Here is a 21964-nt window from a genome sequence, read left to right as displayed (position 1 = left end):
TGTAAATTGCTTACTTGTCCTCATTTGTAAGTCGCTTTGGATTAAAGCGTCGGCTAAATGACTAAATGTAATTGTGAGCTATAAGCTTACTACAGTAGTAAAAATGAAGCTAAATACTTGCTTGAAGTCAGAGAATATTCCTGCAATGACGAGTGTCAAACCAATAGTGAATGGGCGCACAGTATCTGATGACGTGATCAGCACATCGAACAAGCGTTGGGAAATGTCAAAACAGCTTTTTATATGCTTTTATTATTGAGGCACGCTGTGAGCTAAATTACCAGCTTTCTTGTCTTTGATTGTCATTCAGTCTGACATTATGACAACTGAGATCTGACAGTGTGGCATGGGAGTCATGTTCGTTAAGTCTGACAAACTACAATCATTTAGGATTATTAAAAATCACAGCATGTGAGATGGGCTTTAAGCCCCGTTCAGATTAAATGATTTTTTCATTGTCGGTTACGACAGTCACTGGGTGCTTCTCAACTCTTAATTGTGCATCCTCGCTTCCTCTCCATGCATCCATTCTTCTTGTCTTAGCTCCAACAATTTAGGATTCAAGACGCAAGGAAAGCATGTGAGGACAGAGGAATTGAATCAAGTGACAAGCCACATTTACAGTAAATGTATTCTTAATATTCACATCAATGTATGTTTGTTGTTTTCAATTGTACCATGTGAGATTTATGAGAACTTCCGATAAACTGTACAGACTGTTTAGTCTATCCTCCTTCCCCAGCCCTAAACCCATCTGGATACAATCTGGATCAAAAATGGAAAACCCAACATTGGGTTAATTTTTTTTTTTAATCAAATGTAAATAACAAATAACCTAACAAGTAGGTTTATTCATATTTGACCCAATCCAGTGTTAAAACAACTCAGCTTTTTTATACTGTAACTTTCCAAACATTGTCTCTTATTAGCAGAGGAAACATTGAGATGCAGCATTCATAGTGTTTCCCTGAGTTCTGAAATACTTTACAAGCTCCACCTTGGGATGTTCGAAGACATCATTGTGTATAACATGTACACCGACTCGGTCCCAGTCATTCTCCTCGCTGGCCAGCAGAGGCCACCATCTCCGGACTTCTAAGCATTACATCATCCTTTCACTCTAATCATGCACACCTGAACTGAATCCCGTTAATGACCCACGTACCCTTTATAAGCCAGCACCAAACGCTCATTTAGTGCGAAGTCTTGTTTAGCCCCGGCCAGCATTTCTGAGCGGTATCCCTGCCTGATTCCTTGTGTATTTCTCCAGCCTGTTTCTTGACTCTGCTTCGCCTTCTGCCTGCCCACGACCCTCGCATTGTATACGGACTCTGATACTCGCTGCCTGCCCACGAACCACGCCTGTTATACGGACTCTGATGTTTGCTACCTGCCCACGACCCACGCCTGGTTCACGGACTCTGATACTAGCTGCCTGCCCTCGATCTATGCCTGGTAATACTCACTGTGCCTCTCCATCGCCAGTCTTTATTCATCATAGACTGTTGTTGTTTGTTTGCACGTTAGTGCATATTGTGTATTTGAATTAGAGCTTGAGCAATAAATACTGCATAATGGATCCCTTCGTGTCAGTCTCCTCGTTTTTTATATATATATATAAAACTGATTTATTTTATCTTTGCCATGATGACAGTAAATAATATTTGACTAGATATTTTTCAAGACACGTCTATACAGCTTAAAGTGACTTTTAAAGGCTTAACTATGTTAAAAAGGTTAACTAGACAGGTTAAAATAAGTAGGCAAGTATTTGTATAACGATGGTTTGTTCTGTAGACTATCGAATAAAAATATAGCTTAAAGGGGTTAATAATATCGTCCTTAAAAAAAAAAAAAATTATTTTTTTATTATTAAATACAGCTTTTATTCTAGCTGAAATAAAACAAATAAGACTTTCCCCAGAAGAAAAAATATTATCAGACATACTGTGAAAAATGTCTTTCTCAGTTAAACACCATTTGGGAAATATTTAAAAAAGAAAAAACAAATCCAAGGTGGTCTAATATTTCTGACTTTAACCTTGTGTGTGTGTGTGATATATATATATATATATATATATATATATATATATATATATATATATATATATATATATATATATATATATATATATATATTTTTTTTTTTATTATTATTTTTTTTTCTATTTACTTATTAGTTTTTTTTTTTTTTTTTTTTTTTTTTTTTTACTTAACCTGTAGAGATACTTATGATGTTTCTCCAGTTCAGTAACACCTTCTAAACAATGCTGTGTTTATTTTAAGCCAGTGTTGGGTCAAATATGCAAAACTCAATGTTGGATTAATTTTGAGTCCAGATCCCAAAGGCTAAAATGCTGATAAACAGGCATGGCTTAAGCCTGGTTTATACTTCTGCGTCAGGTGACCGGCGTAACCCACGGCGCATGCAACGCGCGTGGCTGTGCATTTATACTTCTGTGCGCTGTCTCTGTCGGTCTGCAATAACACTTCCGATACGCTAGTTGGCAGTGAGGTGTAAATGTTCCTCTGTGTCGAGTTTCTTCGCTGATGTTTTGCTTTTCCTGAACACTTCCTGGATGTACAAGTGGCTCAAACTCGCTCATTTTGAGGCAGGAACCGGCGGACGTGCAGCAACTTTAACTATGAGATAAACACAAAACAAAACTTTCCATCCGGAGCTCCTTCACGGGACTCCACACTTGTAAACAATCGCTCGCGCCATTCGCGCGGCTCTCGGTCCCGCCCAGACTCATCAGCGCTACCAAGCCGACCAATCACAGAGCTTACGCTACGAGTCGTTGCGACGTGTAGTTACATTTTTTGAGAGGTGCACGTCAGTGACGGCCACGGCAAAGGGCTATGCGTCCACGCCATACCATACGCCAGCGTTTGACGCAGAAGTATAAATCAGCCTTAAGAATGGTGTGGATTTTGGGGGTTTTACATTGTGGTTACTTAGTGCTATCGGGATTGGTCAGTTTGAATGTTTCGGTATTTGGACTTTGGCCACATGGTCAATCAAGAGGCAAAACTATATTGTAACATTTAAAAGGTGTTTGATCCATTGTTAGGTTAAAACTACTCTGCCTTTTAAAAGTGTAACTTTCCAAACCTTGTCTCCTATTAGCAGATGAGTCCACATGGAGGATATTGAGATGCAGTAGTCATAGTGTTTCCCAAGGGTCTCTCACACTTATGAACCTTCACAAGCTCCACATTGGGATGTTTAAAGATGTGATTGTGAGTGTTAATAATCTTTAATAATTTTTCCAGAAACTCACACCTCTTCATTCTCCACGGCTCTTGACCTGTGTGTGTTTGGCTCTGACTCTCTTGACTGCAATGTACTGACCTTTAGACTTTAGACTAGCTGCTGAATTATTGGTCATGGATTCAGAGAGTTTGTTTTGGCAGACTGAGATGATGTTATGCTTTCCGTTCTCCTCCAGTTTTAGGGTTTAATTCCAATTCGGGGGCTCTTTGTCCTGATTTATCCAAGGCTTTATCCATGGACTGTTTTGTAAATCAAAACAAGCAGCGTAATACAATCTCCACAAGAAGCAAATCTTCAATTTTCTGATCTCATTTGTCCAGGATGTTTACCTGTACAGTATGCACTTTGAATCAATTTGTCCTGAGGAAACATTGGGGAGTAAAGAAAATGTCATGGCTTTCTGAGATATTAGATCTTTCCGGAGTCTTACCCCACACGGAAAGGACCTATATAAATATACTTGTTTTAATACAGGATTTGATATAGGTTTTTAATTTATGTTACATATATAAAGTTGGCTGTTTTTCTATATTATATGTACATATATGCATATTTACAGTTGAAGTCAGAATTATTAGCCCCCCTGAATTATTAGCGTCCCTGTTTATTTTTTTCACCAATTTCTGTTTAATGGAGGGAAGATTGTTTCAGCACATTTCTAAGCATAATAGTTTTAAAAACTTATTTCTAATAACTGATTTATTTTATCTTTGCCATGATGACAGTAAATAATATTTGACTTGATATTTTTAAGACACTTCTATACAGCTTAAAGTGACATTTAAAGGCTTAACTAGATTAATAAGGTGAACTAGGCAGGTTAGGGTAATAAGGCAAGTTATTGTATAACGATGGTTTGGTCTGTAAACTATCAAAAAAAATTAGCTTAAAGGGGGTAATAATTTTGTCCCAAAAATGTTTTTTTTTTAATTAATAACTGCTTTTATTCTAGCCGAAATAAAACAAATAATACTTTCTCTTGAAGAAAAAAAATATTATCAGACATACTGTGAAAAATTCCTTGCTCTGTTAAACATAATTTGGGAATTATTTAAAAAAAAATAAAATCAAAAGTGGGCTAATAATTTTGACTTCAACTGTATGTGTACATACTGTACAGTGCATCTGGAAAGTATTCATAGCGCTTCACTTTTTCCATATTTTTTATGCTACAGCCTTATTCCAAAATGTAATAAATTCATTCATTTCCTCAACATTCTACACACAATACCCCATAATGACAAGAAAAAAGATTTTTTTAAATTGTTGCAAAATCACATGTACATCAGTATTCACAGCCTTTGCTCAATACTTGGTTGATGCACCTTTGGCAGCAATTACAGCCTCAAGTCTTTTTGAATATGATGCCACAAGCTTGGCACACGTCTTTAGGAATTTGTGCCCATTCCTCTTTGCAGTACCTCTCAAGCTCTATTAGGTTGGATGGGAAGCGACGGTGTTCAGCCATTTTCAGATCTTTCCAGAGATATTCAATAGGATTTAGGTCTGGGCTCTGGCTGGGCCACTCAAGACATTCACCAAGTTGTTGTGAAGCCACCTCATTGATATTTTGGCGGTGTGCTTTGGGTTATTGTTCTGCATAAAGATGAACCGTCGCCCCAGGTTTTTATTCAGGATGTCTCTGCTGCATTCATCTTTCCCTCTATCCTGACTAGTCTTCCAGTTCCTGCTGCTAAAAAACATCCCCACAGCATGATGCTGCCACCACCACGCTTTACTGTAGGGATGGTATTAGCCTGGTGATGAGCGCTGCCTGGTTTTCTCCACGCGTAACGCCTGGCATTCACTCCAAAGAGTTCAATTTTAGTCTCATCAGACCAGAGAATTTTGTTTCTCACGGTCTGAGAGTCCTTTAGATGTCCTTTGGCAAATTCCAGCTGGGGAGTGGCTTCCATCTGGCCACTCTACCTTACAAGCCTGATTGGTGGATTGCTGCACAGATGGTTGTCCTTCTGTAAGGTTCTCCTCTCTCCAAAGAAGAACGCTGGAGCTCAGACAGCGTGACCATCGGGTTATTGATCACCTCCCGGACAAAAGCCATTCTCCCTGATCACTCAGCTTAGATGGCCGGACAGCTAGTGGTTCCAAACATCTTCCACTTACAGATGATGGAGGCCGCTGTGCTCATTGGAACTTTCAGAGCAGCAGAAGTTTTTCTGTAAGCTTCCCCAGCCTTGTGCTTCAAGACAATTCTGTCTCGAAGATCTACAGACAATTCCTTTGTCTTCTTGCTTGGTTTGTTCTTTGACATGCACTGTCAACCCTGGGAGCTTATATAGACAGGTGTATGCCTTTTCAAATCATGTCCAATCAGCTGAATTGACCAACAGGGGAACTCCAATGAAGCTGCTGAAACATCTCAAGAATGATCAGTGGAAACAGAATGCACCTGAGCTCAATTTAGAGCTTCACGACAAAGGCTGTCAATAATGATGTACATGTGATTTTTCAGCTTTTTTATTTTTAAATTAGCAACAATTTCAAAAACTCTTTTTTCACATTGTCAATATGGGGTGTTGTGTGTAGAATGTTTAGGAAGTAAATAAATTGAATAAAAAATAATGGGGGAAAAAATGTGGAAAAGTGAAGCACTATGAATACTTTCTGGGTGCACTGTATAATGCATTTCAGGGTTTTTTTTTTTGGTTTTTTTTTACTGAACTACAGTGTGTTTAGGGAGCTGAAAACAAATGTTTGAAAAATGAGATTCACAGTTTTTTTTTTTTTTGGTAACCAGTTATTGTCTCTCTGTGAACTCCAAAAATGTTCGGTAAAGCACACTTCTTAAAATCAAGATAAAATAATCTTCCAGTTCTGTAGAAACAACAATGTTTTCATATTAACAAATAAATTATTCATACCCCAGGCAAATTCTGACTTATTTACTTTTATTCAACCAGCAATTTCGTTTTTGACCAGAAATGGTACATGCTTCTCCCAAAATGATAATGAATAATATTAAATTGTTATTATTATTATTATTATTATTATTATTATTATTATTATTATTAATATTATTATTATTATATGTACAAGAGGCATCATTGTGAAAAAAAATCTGCTTTTATTTACATTTTGAACAAAAAGTGTCATGTTCAAAATTATTCACACCCTTATCAAAATGTCACAGACTATGTAAAAATCCAAATTCCAAATACTCCAAGTTGTTCTAAAGCAATGAAGCCTAATAACAGCAACATATTTTACGTTTTACAAATATATATATATATATATATATATATATATATATATATATATGTATGTATATACATATATGTAGATGTATATACATACATACATTATATACACACACACACACACACACACACACACACACACACACACATATATATATATATATATATATATATATATATATATATATATATATATATATATATATATATATATATATGTATGTATATATTGTCTAAGGCAGGTATTTTCCAAGGATTCTGGGCTGGTCAAATCCTAAATGCATATTCAGACATGTTTTTAATGAAGTCTTCATTTCAGGCAGCACAATCCCAGGTCAGCAGTGGAAGTTGGCTCATGTAAACGCTCACAAACAGCCCGCAGATGTGGAGAACTGCCAACATTTTGGATTAGTATGAGCTCTTTGTTCATTAAAATGATTTTTGCAGACGTCTCTCACTCTCAGGTGCGGTGCGGGACTGCAGCGTTTTCTCAGCATTGGTATCAGACGTCTGGTCAGATCAGATTGAGCCCTGCGGACTATTCAATAAACTATTAAAAATGCAGGGCACAGGAAATCAGAGCAGCCTTCCTTGTTTGGTCTGCAGGAGATTTCAGAGAAGTGTAATTAGGTCACGGTTGATGCAAACCTCTCTGCTGGAGCGCTTGTTAATGTACAAGTGCAGTTTTTCTCATTTAACCCTCGTGTGCTGTTGGGGACGTTTTCGTCCACTCTGAGATGATTTTGAGTCTTGATTTGGCTACGACTTTCTCTGTGTTTCGGCAAATGAAATGATTTTTTAAAAACTCAGCAAAACACTCTGGGCAAATTGACTACCTTTTTGTTTTGTTGGGGGCTGTTTTTGCCCCATTGACTTCCGTTATAACGACATTTTTTGATTGCAAAGCCATGTCAGCATATAATCATGCATTCTCAATAGTTTGGCAGTCTTTTTCGGCATGATTTGTTATTGGTTTCTGTGCTTGTTTGCTCGATTCTGTGTTTATATCCCCATTTTGTTCCTGTCAGGGTTCTGCCACTCTGGTCATGTAAATTCTTGTTTTGGTGGCAGAATCCGGACACTAGTCATGTCTAGTCCTGTCCTGTTGTGCTCGGCTCAAGTTTTCTTGGGTCGAGCACTTGTTTCTGTCATTGTGTGTGCCTCCATGTGTGCGCGCGCCTTCGTGGGTGTACGTAGCGCGCGCTCTTGTACCCGTGTTTGTGTTTTCGTCTGTCTGCAGCGTGGTGTTTCATTCCCAGCGTCTCAGTCTAGTTCAGGGGTCTCAAACTCGCGGCCCGCGGGCCATTTGCGGCCCTCAGTGCAATATTTTGTGGCCCGCGCCGACCGCTGTACTCTGACAAAATCAGCGGAGCGGGGAGAGAGAGTGCTCCCCGCTCCGCTGATTCTATCCGTACACAGCGCGCTTGTCTTGTCACTCAATGCGCGTTGTCGCGCGCGTTCTGATCAGCTGTGTTGTCGCGCGCGTACTCAAGAGCGGTGTTATCGCACGCCTACTGAAGGGCGGGACCAAGGGTGTGTCGCGTCGCGGGGGCACTTTTGATCATTTTGGAAGGGCACTTTCTATGCAAGACTAAAAAGGGCATGTGCACTGCACAGGTTGAGCCCTATGTGTGCACGTGCCTGCCCTGCATCTTGTGTTGATATTATAGGTAGATAAAGACTGGTACAGACTGATGTGACTGGAGTGGGGTGGGGGTGTTTTATTTATACATATATACGCCTTTTTTTTAGGTGAGGGAATGGAAGTTTTGAGTGAGTTCCCCCACTTTTTTCCCTAGGACTTCAATGAGTCAAAGTACAGGTCTAGACTTAATGATGATCATCTACAAGCCATACTGAGGGTCTCAACTGCTTCCGCTCTAAAGCTAAATGTGGTTCAGATTTGTGAGAAGAAGCGCTGTCAAGTCTCTGGCAGCAAGGAGTAGGCAAAAGATGCCATGTTCAGAAGAACTGTTTATAATCTTCACTCAATGTTCTATTAATGTTCAGGACACTTCATGTTCAGAAGAAATAATTAAAACTGTTAATAATGACATTTTAGGACTTTTTTTTTGTGAAATCCCTTATGCGGCCCAGCCTCACCCAGACTTTGCCTCCTGCGGCCCCCAGGTAAATTGAGTTTGAGACCCCTGGTCTAGTTGGTTTCGGTTTTGGTCGGCGCTGGGATGAAGCATGCACGCTGCGAGTGTGAGTGCACGGTGAGTGTTTTCAGTCATCGTGTGCTCGTGTCTTTCGTTTGTTGTCAAAGCACGTGGCTATGTGCTTACAATGTGGTCACGTGCTTTTGTTGTGTGCTTCAGTGTTGTGTTTGTCTTGTCATGAACATGCGGTTAATGAGTTCTCATTGGCTGCATGTTGGTGTCCTGTTTTATGTGAGAGCATGGCTTGTGTTGTCTCTCTGTGTCATGCGCTCTCCCGTCTATTGTCTAGTCCCACCCTTCTTGTTAACTCATTATTAGTTTGTCATGTTCACCTGTTTGTGTCAATTTACTTTTGCTTTAAAATCCCCTCATGTTTTCAGTCCTGTGCCAGTTCGTCGTCTACACTCCCCTGTGTTCCTGCTCAAGTCTTGCCTTGCCTTGCCTTGCCTTGTCTTGCCAGCCCAGCCAAGTTTGTGTGTTTTGTTAATGTTTTGCCTTTTATTTTTATTTTATTATTAATAAATACCCATTATTTGCCGCACCTGAGTCCTCACTTCTTTCCCTAACCACGACCGTGACAGTTCCGTTTTGTTGCGATATATTGTCTGTCTTCACCTTTATTTACACTGTCTTGTCATTTTGGTTTAGTCACTGTCTGTTCTTACCAGTGTAACCATTCATTCCCTTTCCTCATGTCTCCCTACAGAGGTTTGGTAGAAAGACTGGTAGGCAAGTAGGTCACGTGACATACATTTCAACATAGGAGTTCACAGGACACTTTGAAATGTGACATTGAACACGTGACTTTGAAATGTTCCAATGTCCCTGTATCTGTGTTTATACTCGGTAAACAGCTGTGAGCTTGGTGAACCAATGACTTTTACAGCCAATGACAGTCATTTCTGTTGAGCACATGTAACAGGGTTATATTGTATCTCTCCACTTGCATACATTAAAATACTAATGAGAAGGAAGGGGTTAACATTTATTCATTGTTTTATATGTAGAGCGCCCCCTCTGTTACCTAAAAAGAAAGGAAATTCATTGTAGTATGTAGGAGGAAGCCATTGCACGAGGCTGGTAGATTAGATCTGCGCTCATTTTTCTGTTCTAACTGTTTCCACAATAATAAAATCGATAAAAGATATATCAGAGTGAATATTTATTTACACAACGCAGAAGAGACGCAAAAGACTAGTTACACACACAAACACAATGGCAAAGTAAAGCTGTTTAAGAATGTGCTCAACAGCACTCAAATGTTAGCGGGAAATGCACGTTTTAAAAATTGTCAGTATTAATTGGTACTGAAATCCAGTTTCGTGACAACCCTAAATGGAAGTCAATGGGGCAAAAACAGCCACCACCATAAAAGGGTAGTCAATTTGAACAGTACACAAGGGTTAAACTCTTCAGTAATGGCTTGTAGAAGCTACTGAAAGAGGAGAATCCTGTAAATGGTTTTAATATGTGGGAACGACCATGTGGACGGCATCTGGGTTGGTGTGGGAGGAAGGAAATCTGCATTTAAAAATCACACAGCTTTAATAGTTTATCACCAGTTAAAGAGATAATTCACAGTTTTCAGATGTGTAATTTAGCAGGCAGTAGTGATTTGACAGGCATGCTGCAAAAAAGAGAAGCTTAATTCGCACAATGGTAACAGTTTGTAGCCTTGGGAGGTTTAGATAAATACCAGTAAATACCATTCGAATCACACTTTTTTTTTTTTTTTTTTTTTTTTACAAAAATTGTCATTTGAGGAAAAAAGAATATTAAAAGAAAAATATCACAGTTCTTTAAATATTAATAATCATTTATTCTTAAAACAGGGTTTCAGCGGGGTCTTAAAAAGTCTTAAATTTACTGAAATATTGTGTTGTAGGTCTTAAATCTTTTTTAAGCGGGTCTTAATTTTCCTGTGTTTATATTGCTACCCAATCTGGCCAAAACCCTTACATTCACCAACAATCCATTTTAATAAAACTTTAAACTTTTTATTTGAAAAGTTAATTTTTACTTTATTTATCGTAATGGTTCAATTATTTTCCTTACAATAACATTTGTTTAAAAGTTCTCCATGTATTTACTGCTGAGGACACCGTCCTGGGAAGGTTGTTGCCCATAGATTTAGTTTATTATAGTTTTTAAAAATTTTAAAGCATTTTTTAAGAAAGTTTATGTTGGGAAAAAATGTATGGATAAAACTAGAGCTTGCTTGTTTTTACACAATATTTAAAATATTTAACTAAGAAATTAAGAGTTTAGATGCAAAAATCTATAAATGCCATCTGAAAATTTTCTCTAAAATGAGTATTTATATCAAGCTCCTGTGTGTATGTTCAATAATATCTCTTTATTGGCAAAGAAAAAGTTCTTCTCCTGGTATTTAAAGTAAAATAACTCAACATAAACAAAAGAGGATGAGAAAAAGGTTCATTTTCGATAGAAATTTCAGACAACAATATAGAGATTTTTGTATCTGAACTCTTTAAATAAAATCTAAAATATTTTAGTTGTGTATTATTGTATTATTAAATTTATGAAATTATGATCTTTTTTTTTCTTTTTTTTTGATTGGTCAAATTAACCCCTTTTCCACCTAGGCCATTAGAAAAATGCATTAGCCTTTGAGTCTAAAATATCAAATAATGGTCTTAATGTCTTAAAAAGTCTTAAATTTAACCCTGTGGAACTTGTAGAAACCCTGTAAAATGATTAATAAAATGTTTAATATTTTTATAATATATGTTTTATAATTTACAGTTTAAAATATGTAATAGAAAATATTCATTTGATGTTTTAATATTATTCCATTATTAATTTTACTGTATTTTAAGCATACGTTACTTCTCTTACCAGCCTCAAACTTTTACTATAATACCAGAATTTCAGTAGCATAATTATTCATTCATTCACTCTTTTCGACTTAGTTCCTTTATTCATCAAAGGTCGCCACAGCGGAATGAACCGCCAACTTATCCAGCATTTGTTTTACACAGCAGATGCCCTTCCAGCTGCAACCCAGTACGGGGAAACATCCATACACACTCATTCACAATCATACACTATACACTCATGCACTACCAATTTAGTTTATTCAATTCGCCTATAGCGCATGTGTTTGGACTGTGGGGGAAACCGGAGCACCCAGAGGAAACCCACGCCAACATGGGGAGAACATGCAAACTCCACACAGAAATGCCAACTGACCCAGCCAGGAGTCGAACCAGCGACCTTCTTGCTGTGAGGTGACTGTGCTAACCACTGAGCCACCGTGCTGCCAGCCTGATCTCACGAGAAAACGTAAGTATTTTATGTTTTGACAGTTTAGTGGCTAATTCGAGTACGAGTTCAGTTGGATGAAATTGTACGATTTTAAAAAGGAGGCGTGGCACCTAACCTCACCCCTAAACCCAACCGTCATTGGGGGATGAGCAAATCATACTAAATTGTACGAATTAGGTCATACAAATTCACACGAATTAGCCACTAAATCAAAAAGTTACGAATTGCCGTGAGATTGTGCTGGTGCTGCCCACATGTGATATTATTAATACTAATATTTTTATTGGAGAGTGTTAAGATTGCTTGCAAATATACAAAGAATAGTGCAGTTTTACTATCTACTGTATAATTGCTTCCATGTTGTTGGGAATACAAATGACTGCATGAGTGTGAACTGAAGTTAAACTGCCCAATTTAACACTCATTTCTTAAGGATGACGACAAGGGAATCCTGAAATATCAGGGAAAAATGTGGAGGAAGTCTCACCTATGGGATTGAGTTTTACCGTAACGCTGCAGTGAGTCCCAGCAGTGGAATTAATAACGGCAACTGAAACAACAGCAGAACCAGATGATGAGGTGGAGAAAACCTGCCCAGCACCTGAAGCTACAAACACATTGGAAAGTAAGTCCATCATGCTGCTTGTGTACTGCTATTAATGCTTGAGTTTACTGTGGTAAAACACAACAGCAACAGACAATGTGAGGTTATTAGTGACTCAGTGGTTAGCTCTGTCACCTCACAGCAAGATCGTCGGTTGGTCGAGTTCCGGCTGGTCAGTTGTCATTTCTGTGTGAAGTGTGCATGTTCTCCCTCTGTTGACGTGGGTTTCCTCCGGGTGCTCCGGTTTCCCCCACAAGTCCAAAGACATGCGCTATTAGTGAATTGAATTAAAAATTGGCCGTAATGTATGAGTGTGTGTGTGAATGTAAGAGTGTATGGGTGTTTCCCAGTGCTGGGTTTCAGCTGAAAGGGCACCTGCTGCGTAAAACATATGCTAGAATAGTTGGAGTTTTTTTCTGCTGTGGTGACCTCTGACAAATAAGAGACTAAGCTGAAGGAAAATGAATACATGATGCACATTAAATTCATTGATAGAGACAGTAAAGACTGATTTTTCTCTTTCGGTTTTTCTTTCTTTTAATTTTTTTACTTTTTACAGTGATTTATTTCTCAAATGCAATCTAGGGTGCTTTCACACCTACACTTTTGTTTCGGAACGTATCTCGGTTCGATTGGCATATGTGAACAGGGCAATCGCGCTCTGTTCCACGCCAAAGTAATCGCTCCGAGATCGCTTGAATGAGGTGGTCTCGGCTCGATTGAAACGAACCCTGGAGCGGTTCGATTGCAGTGAGAAAGCGATCCGATCCGAGCGCGGTTATATCACAGTGTTTTATGGATATGTAATAGGCTTACGGCTATATGAAGAGAGAATTATGAGTAGGGCCGGAAGTTTCGCGAGTCTCCGGATGCCCGCAAACGAGTGATGATCTCCCGGTAATCTTGCGTCTCCCTCCCAGTACTCAAATAGGCATCGTCGCGCACCCTTCTCACCCCCCTAAATACGTTCTTCACCTCACAGAGCTGGAATAAAGCATGTACAACAGTATCCCATTAAATTATTCATTTATTTGTTCATTTTCTTTTCGGCTTAGTCCCTTTATTAAACTTGTGGTTGCCACAGCGGAATGAACCGCCAACTTACCTAGCACATTTTTACGCAGCGGATGCCCTTTCAGCCACAACCCATCTCTGGGATACATCCACACACACATTCACACACACACACACTGCATGTGTTTGGACTGTGGGGAAACCAGAGCACCCGGAGGAAACCCATGCGAACGCATTGAGAACATGCAAACTCGACCCAGAAACGCCAGCTGAGCCGAGGATCGAACCAGCGACCTTCTTGCTGTGAGGCGACAGCACTACCTACTGCGCCCCTGCATTATGATTCAGTAAAAAAAAGCTTTATACTTATTATATTAAACTGATTTCTGATGGATTGTGTGACACTGAATACTATTGCATATAATATAGAGTATTGCATAGATAGATGGATGGATGGATGGATGGATGGATGGATGGATGGATGGATGGATGGATGGATGGATGGATGGATGGATGGATGGATGGATGGATAGATAGATAGATAGATAGATAGATAGATAGATAGATAGATAGATAGATAGATAGATAGATAGATAGATAGATAGATAGATAGATAGATAGATAGATAGATAGATAGATAGATCTCAAAAAATATTTAAAAAAATATTTAAGGGATGTAGGGTTTGAGATATTTTGTCTTATGCAGTAATAATAATAAAAAAATGTTTGACAAGAGCAGTAGTTAAAGTTTGACCAGAAAATGAGACAGTTTATTAGTCATGTCCTACAAACTACACTTCCCATACTGCTTTGTGCAGCACATGCATGATAAACAGTAAGAGTTTTACTCCATAATTGGAAGCTTCATTGCATTTATGGCTCAGGAGATCTTTTCTTTTCTCCTGGGATTCATTTAATAAATTGTTGTACTCCCTTGGTACTTGACATTTGAAGAAATTTGGTCACAGTACCAAACTTATCTGGTATTGTGGTGATTATCTGGTAGTGTGTGGAGGAACATGAGAAAAAATGTATTTATTAGATGTTTTGAGCAAACAATCAAAAGATATGTGTTAAGAGTCTTTTGCTTCAGCTTCTGAAAGAATCCAATTTAAGTGGAAGGACTTCTAGGGATTTTTGCTTGTTTTTTCCTTCATCCCTCCTCAACGGAGAAGTGAAATGTTCTGGTTCACACTCCAAACCTGTTGGTGGCAGTAATGCACCTAAAAGTAGTTTGCCAGCCACCAAAAATAATCAACAAGTAGTAGAAGAAGCAGCAAAAATGGCTGCACAAGGCCTCAAATTTCAAGTTCCTACAGAAAATGTGCTATACTTGAGTATTTTAGCTTAATGATGCCATGAGCTTGAATACGGATTGTCATTCACATTTTGAGAATCTTTTTTGACTAGGTTTAAAAACAAAATAAGATTGTTAAAAAACATTACTTGGTCATTTTCAAATAAAATGGCCAAATTGCAATGTAAACGTAATACTGTTGGTGTAAAACATGAGAGAAGATCAGAACGTGGAGCTGTGGACTGACTATAACCCTCCATCTGTAAGTCAAACAGTGAAATGCATCTATGGTTTAATTGATATTGAGGTAAAGTAGATTTTATAGTGACACATTTGTTCTTTTACTAATAGTGATAACATGTGACACACTACTTTGTATATTCGATATGAATTCGCATGTAAGTATGACTTCAAAACAACATTAGCACTATGTGATTGACTGTCAACACTGTTGTACTTTGTTAGTCATCGGCTGCTAATATGATTTCCCCATTTAGAATTAGCAAATAATACTTTTCTGAAATCAAATTATTAAAGAGAAAGTCTGAATGTGTGAATGTAAAACCAACTTTACCTCAGTTTGATTGATTGGGTTGATGTGTAACCGTGTTTGCTGTATTTGTAACAAAAAGGCCTTTCCTCACCTAGTGGATTGGGAAGTTGATTGCAACTTTAAATAAATCAAATAATTAAGTTTTAACATATATTTCTACTGTGGACATTTCAATAATGCATGTGTATGTCCCATACAGTTGCTGTATTATTTAGATGACTTTAGGTATATAGAATATTATTGCATTTTCGTTTTCACAGTGCATTTTCTTAAAAAAAAAAAAAATTCTCCCAAAAAATTAAACTTTACTCACCCTCATATAAATGTGAACTTTTTTTTTTTTTTTTTTTTTTTCGAATTTATGAACTTGAAGCAAGATATTCTTTGTATATTCCAAGTGTTGGGGAAAAAGCAACTTTGACATTCATAGTAGGAACAGAAAAAAGCATCAAGGGCTGTTTTTTTCTCTCCCAAAATTGTTTAATTTATTGCCCTTCAAAAAAAAAAAGAAGAATCTCAAACAAATTTGGAACAAGTAGAGAATGATAAAATAACTGAATTTTCACTTTTGCGAAATACTTTAAAAGCATCACTTTCATTATTTTCTATTGCCATTTTGAATTTAAAGTGTTTGTGTCAGTTTTGGTAATTTGGCTTTTTTTTTTTTTTTTGTATTAGTATCAGTTTTAGCCACCATGTAGCTTCAATCAGACAAGTTTTGCGAATGTTTGTTTGAATGATAGATCACACAACATCATAATCAGGGCTTGACATTAACACCCGCCTACCGGTTGTGGCAGGTTAGACAGACACTCTCACCAGCCACTTTGGCTAGTTGAAAATATTTTTTAAATTGTTGTTTTCTTAAAAGCAGGGCTTGACAAGAAACATGGCCTAATGTGTGCAAATGTGATCTTAGAATCGAGAAGCAGCACGACTGACAAAAATAACTGTTTGCGTGAACAAAAGAAGTCAGATAAATACAGAATACCGCCTCCGCTAGTGTCTGAAGTAAAAGCGTGTTCACATTTTACCGGAACTGGAACTACATAGGCGACGCAGTGGCGGAGTGGGTAGCACGTTCGCCTCACAGCAAGAAGGTCACTGGTTCGAGCCTCGGCTCAGTTGGCGTTTCTGTGTGGAGTTTGCATGTTCTCCCTGCGTTCGCGTGGGTTTCCTCCGGGTGCTCCGGTTTCCCCCACAGTCCAAAGACATGCGGTACAGGTGAATTGGGTAGGCTAAATTTTCCGTAGTGTATGAATGATTGTGTGTGGATGTTTTCCAGAGATAGGTTGCAGCTGGAAGGGCATCCGTTGCGTAAAAAACTTGCTGGATAAGTTGGCGGTTCATTCCGCTGTGGCGACCCCAGATTAATAAAGGGACTAAGCTGACAAGAAAATGAATGAATGGAACTACATATTTACTGATGCACCGGATCGACGTCGATGCAATCAAACAACAGATCCGAACCCAACTAGATTCGTTTATTCAACTCTGAGTCTGCCTTTTGTTGGATGAGTATGTGTTTATTCCTTATGCATCTTTTATTCAAAGTCAATTATTCAGATTCGGATATACCTATCATTCTAACAAACAAGCCTATCATTAAGACCTCTTATGTTTAGTCATTTAGCAGACACTTTTGTCCAAAGCTACTTATAATTAAGGGGGCATTTAGCGTATCAACAAGAAGAGGCAATACACACAACAAGTGCTAATTATACAAAGAAACTGTTAGTCCTCGGAAAATTAAATGCTAGAGTGTTGTTGTTTTTGTTTTTAAAGAGTGTTTCTACAGGTGGCTTGTAAAGCACTCACCTGTGTTAACCTCATTTTCTGAATGCACAGAAATGCATGCGTGTGTCTTGTCTTTTAAACAGTGAAAAATGTTTGACAATCAAGTATTTTAAAAAAATCTTCATATGTAAAAAATGTGTTTTTCATCTTATTGCCCATTCATCAACCGCTCAGGATGGACAAATCCAAACAATTGTTTAAGAGTAGCTTATGTGTTTGAATCAATGTGGTCAGATGTCTATTAGATTAGGTCATTCAGCTTGTGTTTCTCAAATCTTGGATCTTTTCTGTTATTGTCTGGCTGTAAGTTACTGAACTAATCATTTGTTGATGTTTACCAATCTGATGATCACAGTCACAAAGAATTACAGCGTAAGTGGATGCAGTCATACTTGGCAGCAGGACTCATTTAAACATCTACGCTTTGGAGTGAAACGATGCTGAATCTACATGAAATTCATTCATTCATTTTCCTTCAGCTTAGTCCCTTATTTATCAGGGGTTAACACAGCGGAATGAACTGCTAGCTTATCCAGCATATGTTTCACACGATGGATGCTCTTCCAGCTGCAACTCAGTACTTTCCTTCTGTATACCCAAAGTCTCGTATGATTATTTCGAGATATGAAAGGAAATAAGCATAGACAAATGAGACCCCAGAGCTGCATTAAACATGTGCATTACCCACAAGACCATTTGACACACCACAAAACTGGTGACTCAGCATGATTTCCAGCATAACATGACAGATGTCTTTAATCCACAGCCATGCTATAGTTAAGCGGTCTGATTTAGACAGAAAAGGTTTGGCATCTTTGCTCAAATCTGGGACTTTCACATTTCTGTTTGGCTGTAAATCAGCAAGGTAATTATTTGTTTCCTCGAGGCTCTATTTTCCTGCTCTTCCACTGCTCCATCTCCATGAGTTATGTGCTCAGACAGGGTTTTAAAATAAGTTTAAAGTCAAACAATGTTATCATTTTAAAAAGTCAGGATAGGGATGTAAATGTTAATATTAAAAAACATTTTATTTTTATGCTAATTATTTCACATCCAACTGTTTCCAATGCAATTGAGTTTAAGGTTTGTGCACTCTAAAAATGTACTAAATTTACAATAACTTACAGTACTGGCAATTTTGCGAACCCAGTATACTGTAAAGTTTCAAGCATAATGTAATTAATAAATACAAGTTACTGTAAAGTTTACAGTAACTTACAGTACTGGAATTTTGCTTCCCAGTAATACTGTAAAGTTACAAGCACACTAAATTAATAAATTCAGTTTAAAATAAAGTTTACAGTAACTTACTGTACTGTAAATTTACAAGCACACTGTAAATTAATAAAATTTAATTACTGTAAAGTTTACAGTAACTTAGAGTACTGGCAATTGTGCCTCCCAGTATTACTGTAAATTTACAAGACTACTGTAATTAATAAATACAGTTTACTGTAAAGTTTACAATAGCTTGCTCGCAATTTTGCTTCCTAGTAATACTGTACATTTACAAGCACACTAAATTAATTACAACTTACTGTAACTTTTTTAGTAACTTACTGGAAATGTTGCTTCCCAGTATTACTGTAAATTGACAAGCACACTAAATTAATAGTTACAATTTACTGTCAAATTTACAGTAACTTACTGGCAATTTTGGTTTACAGTAGGACTGTAAATTGACAAGCACACTGTAAATTAATTATTAAAATTTACTGTGAAATTTGAAGTTGTTTGCTGGCATTTTTGCTCCCCAGTATTATAGTAAATTGACGAGCACACTAAATTAATAATTACAATTAATGGTAAAACTTTCAGTAACTTACTGGCAGTGTTGGTTACCAGTAATGCGCTAAATTTAAAAGCGCACTGTATATTTATAATTACAATTTACTACATATTACAGAAACTTGCTGTCAATTTTGGTTCAGTAATGCTGTAAATTTACAAGTGCACTGAAAATTAATAATTGTAATTTAAAAAAGCACAATTTTAATTATTAATTTACAGTGCGCTTGTAAGTTTACTCTGTTACTGGTAACCAAAATTGTCAGTAAGTTGCTGTAAATTCTACAGTCAATTTATAACAGTAAATTATTAGGAAACCATTGTACCCTGCAATAGAAACACATACATTTTATGGGTCAAAATTATAGATTTTTCTTTAATGCCAAAAAAAGATCAGAATATTAAGTAAAGATCATCTTCCATGATATATATATATATATATATATATATATATATATATATATATATATATATATATATATATATATATATATATATATATATTTATACTTATATATATTTATATATACATACATACAGATACACACAAGGCTTGACATTAAATGTTTTGATCACCAACCACTGTGGCTAGTAGATTTCCATCATTACTAGCCACTCGCCATTTTCACTAGCCACAATTTTGTTGTTGGGAAAATATATTTCATTTGCATAAATTTCACTTTGACACGCTGAAATTACTTGATTTAGATTTTGTGTTATGTCCACATGCCTCCTCATTCATTTAATGTTTTGTCTGTCGTGTATGAGCAAATGGGCTATGGTTTCATAGTGTTGTTTTACAATTAGTTTTTATTTCACATGAGTTTTCTGAGCTCAAATTAAGGTTTTACCAAATAATCTGCCAATGGGGTAAGTAAAATAATCTTATCACAAATCGAAAAACAAGATTGTTTTGCTTACCCCATTGGCAGATTATTTTGCTTAATTTGAGGAAAAACTCACTTCATTTTGGCATATTATTTCTTAAAACAAGACAATATGTTTTGCTTGTCTAGAAAATGCTTCTTGATTTAAGAACTTTTAGACATTTGGACTAGAAACAAGACAAAAAATCTAAGTTAGAAAGGCATTTGTTGCAGTGCACCTAAAATAATCAAGTTCTTTCAACTTCATTCATTGCTGGAAACTGCAATAAATTAAGTTGGAAAAAAAATAATTTGTTAAATTTTTCACACTTTTTATTGTGGTAACAAATGTGTTTCTTTAGAAAGTTGCTGCCACAGTGACTGCTTCTGTACCTGTACTTGAGAGAGCGTAGAGACCTGTATATCATATTTTTCCAAAGATGCTTTTTTTTTAGCAAACCTAGCAATTTTTTTTCACTTTCTTACTCTTTCTGTATTCCTAGGGGAAAAAAATAGGACAATTCAGCTTGTGAAGATGGATCGGTATGTCATTTTTGTATTGTACAAAGTGCTAAATTGTACAAAATCCTGTCATCATGATCATTATTGTACATCCTGCTATTCAGCTGTCTGACCTCTTTCGATTGGCTGATTACACCATATTACTATTGACTGCAGGCTCACCCAATATCTGTACAGTATCATGACATTGAACCATCCACATGGAGGACTCTGTTCAGTACGCAACTCAGACTTCAGTCCTATGAGGAATGGATACATTTCTGGTGCATCTGTTTGTGAGCTGATCATCCCCAGAGAGGAACCACAAATCAGTAAGTGTTGCTTGTAAACTTTTTCATTACTGATGCTTGAGCTTTTTTATGCACACGTGAAGTAGTTTACATGACAGTGCTGATGCAAAGAGCATGCAGATGTAAAGCTTTAGGAATTCACATTCAATAAACAACTTTTTTTTTTTAATCCTAAAATGTCAGATCATCTGAATGCGATCACTTTCTAGTCTATTGATTTAACATGATGCAGGCAGGAGACTGAAATGTGTTCACTGAAATTGGGTCATGGCATATATTTATCATGGTTCACTTATCATGGACTTTTTTTTTTTAAGGGTCAGAATCAGACAGTGCTTTATTCATAACATAAAATGAGTAAATGTATAATTTCTTAGCTGTATTGCATTAGTGAGCAGTATTAGTCAGAGTGTGAGGTGTTAGTGAGGGTGTAATTACATTATATATTACTTCTCATTCTCTTTGTTAAAATACTACCAGAAAATACAGGTTCAGTTAGATTTTTTTGGGCGGGGAGTCTAATTGTTAAAGACATATTAAAGAAAGAGTTAGAGAAAGATGGAAAAATGTATTAAAAATACTTGAGTTTCTGTCTTGGTTTGGTCTCACTGTTGTCTATATTGCCTGAATTGATGGGATTGTGAGTGCTGAAAAGTACAGACCGGTTTTAATTTGTCATGCAATTCCTGCTAGAAAGCACTTAATTTGTAATAGTTTTGGTTTTCAGCATGATAATGAGACCCCCTAGTTTTTCACAATTTATGTATTTCTTATTTTGGCTATAAATATGACAATTTTTTTTGGTGGGAATTCCCAGAAATTTCTTTGTATGTATGTGTATATATATATATATATATATACAAACCCAATATCACACTCGTAGCAGTGCGATATGGCTGTATATCGGCACTGGTGGGAGGCGTGCGTTAGCACGAGGCCTCAGGCCGATTGCCTTAGTACCCCCACCAGGGCCGATATACAGCCATATCGCACTGCTACCAGGGGTGGACTGGCCATCTGGCAGACCGGGCACTTTCCCGGTGGGCCGACGTACTTTTTGGGCCGGACTGATCATCGTCTTATGATCTGATCGGCCCATAAAAGGCTTAGCAGCCTATGGTTTTTTTCTGCCTTATTAATGGACGCTGCTGTGATCTGTGACTCTCTGAAAGTAAGATGCTTTTTTTTCCCGGATAGACAGACCGGGCCGGCCCATGTGACACTCTGCAGCCCATTGGTTCTTTTCTGTATTGACATTGGGCTGGCCCAATCACAAACTCCTATTTTG

The 21964-nt window shown here is 37.2% G+C and overlaps 1 protein-coding gene across 10 annotated transcripts in view; it reads left to right on the top strand.

Moving 5' to 3' along the window:
- The window catches only part of tnca (tenascin Ca), a 315748-nt gene that overhangs the window by 125670 nt on the left and 168114 nt on the right, over positions 1-21964 (top strand). For 5 of the 10 annotated variants that reach the window (XM_087253033.1, XM_087253031.1, XM_087253036.1 and 2 more), the window contains exons 1-3: positions 14823-15122; positions 20368-20407; positions 20543-20697. The gene's annotated coding sequence lies outside the window, so the exon portion shown is untranslated. Of the gene's footprint in view, positions 1-12378; positions 12571-14822; positions 15123-15186; positions 15259-20367; positions 20408-20542; positions 20698-21964 lie in introns of those variants that run through there. The other 5 variants (XM_087253034.1, XM_087253038.1, XM_087253037.1 and 2 more) reach the window with 2 other exon arrangements.

This window comes from Danio rerio, chromosome 5 (genome assembly GCF_052040795.2).
Source record: "Danio rerio strain M-AB ecotype USA chromosome 5, GRCz13ab, whole genome shotgun sequence".
Taxonomy (NCBI): Eukaryota; Metazoa; Chordata; class Actinopteri; order Cypriniformes; family Danionidae; genus Danio; species Danio rerio.
This window is presented reverse-complemented; position numbering and strand designations above follow the sequence as displayed.